The sequence below is a fragment of the Eschrichtius robustus genome, unplaced genomic scaffold, assembly GCF_028021215.1.
Source record: "Eschrichtius robustus isolate mEscRob2 unplaced genomic scaffold, mEscRob2.pri scaffold_524, whole genome shotgun sequence".
Lineage (NCBI taxonomy): Eukaryota > Metazoa > Chordata > Mammalia > Artiodactyla > Eschrichtiidae > Eschrichtius > Eschrichtius robustus.
Genome location: NW_027175415.1, coordinates 260,001 through 262,500, shown reverse-complemented (window position 1 = coordinate 262,500; position 2,500 = coordinate 260,001).

Below are 2,500 nucleotides of genomic sequence, written 5' to 3'. Positions count from 1 at the left end.
CCTTCTGTTGTCCTCGTTGTCGTTTTCCCCTCGCTGCCGCCGCAACGGAGGACCGTCCACCGGCGAGGAGAATAAAAATAGAGTACTATTTAAACTTCAGTGGTTCTCGTTTACACGTTTAATCTTAATAAAAAGAGACGAACTCGGCACACCGATCGTTCAGGACACAAGTAGAGGATAGGTATCTGAGGCCCACGGAGCCCAAGTCCTCGGGGGGAGAACTGGTCGACCCGGCGGCCGGGGGACCCCGGAGACGACGGAGCCCAAGTCCAGGTCCCGGTCCCGGTCCAGGTCCAGGTCCAGGTCCACGTCCACGTCCACGTCCAGTTCCCGGTCCAGGTCCAGGTCCATGTCCAGGTCCCGGTCCCGGTCCCGGTCCCGGTCCAGTTCCAGGTCCAGGTCCAGGTCCAGGTCCAGGTCCAGGTCCAGGTCCATGTCCATGTCCAGGTCCCGGTCCCGGTCCGGTTCCAGGTCCAGGTCCAGGTCCAAGTCGAAGTCCAAGTCTAAGTCCAATTCCAGGTCCGCGGGGAGAACTGGTCGACCCGGCGGCCGGGGGACCCCGGAGACGACGGAGCCCAAGTCTAGGTCCCGGTCCATGTCCATGTCCAGGTCCAGGTCCATGTCCATGTCCAGGTCCAGGTCCAGGTCCAGGTCCAGGTCCAGGTCCCGGTCCAGGTCCATGTCCAGGTCCAGGTCCAGGTCCCGGTCCGGGTCCGGGTCCGGGTCCGGGTCCGGGTCCGGGTCCATGTCCATGTCCAGGTCCAGGTCCAGGTCCAGGTCCAGGTCCAGGTCCAGGTCCCGGTCCGGGTCCGGGTCCGGGTCCGGGTCCATGTCCATGTCCGGGTCCAGGTCCAGGTCCCGGTCCCGGTCCCGGTCCGGGTCCGGGTCCGGGTCCGGGTCCGGGTCCGGGTCCGGGTCCATGTCCAGGTCCATGTCCATGTCCAGGTCCAGGTCCAGGTCCAGGTCCAGGTCCCGGTCCGGGTCCGGGTCCGGGTCCGGGTCCGGGTCCATGTCCATGTCCAGGTCCAGGTCCAGGTCCAGGTCCAGGTCCCGGTCCGGGTCCGGGTCCGGGTCCGGGTCCGGGTCCGGGTCCATGTCCCGGTCCCGGTCCCGGTCCAGGTCCATGTCCATGTCCATGTCCATGTCCAGGTCCAGGTCCAAGTCGAAGTCCAAGTCTAAGTCGAAGTCCTAGTCCGCGGGGAGAACTGGTCGACCCGGCGGCCGGGGGACCCCGGAGACGACGGAGCCCAAGTCTAGGTCCCGGTCCATGTCCATGTCCATGTCCATGTCCATGTCCAGGTCCATGTCCGGGTCCGGGTCCGGGTCCGGGTCCGGGTCCGGGTCCGGGTCCATGTCCATGTCCATGTCCAGGTCCAGGTCCAGGTCCAGGTCCAGGTCCCGGTCCAGGTCCAGGTCCAGGTCCAGGTCCAGGTCCCGGTCCGGGTCCGGGTCCGGGTCCGGGTCCGGGTCCGGGTCCATGTCCGGGTCCGGGTCCGGGTCCGGGTCCAGGTCCAGGTCCGGGTCCAGGTCCAGGTCCAAGTCGAAGTCCAAGTCTAAGTCCAATTCCAGGTCCGCGGGGAGAACTGGTCGACCCGGCGGCCGGGGGACCCCGGAGACGACGGAGCCCAAGTCTAGGTCCCGGTCCATGTCCATGTCCAGGTCCAGGTCCATGTCCATGTCCAGGTCCAGGTCCAGGTCCAGGTCCAGGTCCCGGTCCAGGTCCATGTCCATGTCCAGGTCCAGGTCCAGGTCCAGGTCCAGGTCCCGGTCCGGGTCCGGGTCCGGGTCCGGGTCCGGGTCCGGGTCCGGGTCCATGTCCATGTCCAGGTCCAGGTCCAGGTCCAGGTCCAGGTCCAGGTCCAGGTCCCGGTCCGGGTCCGGGTCCGGGTCCGGGTCCATGTCCAGGTCCAGGTCCAGGTCCAGGTCCCGGTCCCGGTCCCGGTCCCGGTCCGGGTCCGGGTCCGGGTCCGGGTCCGGGTCCGGGTCCATGTCCGGGTCCATGTCCATGTCCAGGTCCAGGTCCAGGTCCAGGTCCCGGTCCGGGTCCGGGTCCGGGTCCGGGTCCGGGTCCGGGTCCATGTCCATGTCCAGGTCCAGGTCCAGGTCCAGGTCCAGGTCCAGGTCCCGGTCCGGGTCCGGGTCCGGGTCCGGGTCCGGGTCCGGGTCCGGGTCCATGTCCCGGTCCCGGTCCCTGTCCAGGTCCATGTCCATGTCCATGTCCATGTCCAGGTCCAGGTCCAAGTCGAAGTCCAAGTCTAAGTCGAAGTCCAAGTCCGCGGGGAGAACTGGTCGACCCGGCGGCCGGGGGACCCCGGAGACGACGGAGCCCAAGTCTAGGTCCCGGTCCATGTCCATGTCCATGTCCATGTCCATGTCCAGGTCCATGTCCGGGTCCAGGTCCGGGTCCGGGTCCGGGTCCGGGTCCGGGTCCATGTCCATGTCCATGTCCAGGTCCAGGTCCAGGTCCAGGTCCAGGTCCCGGTCCAGGTCCAGGTCCAGG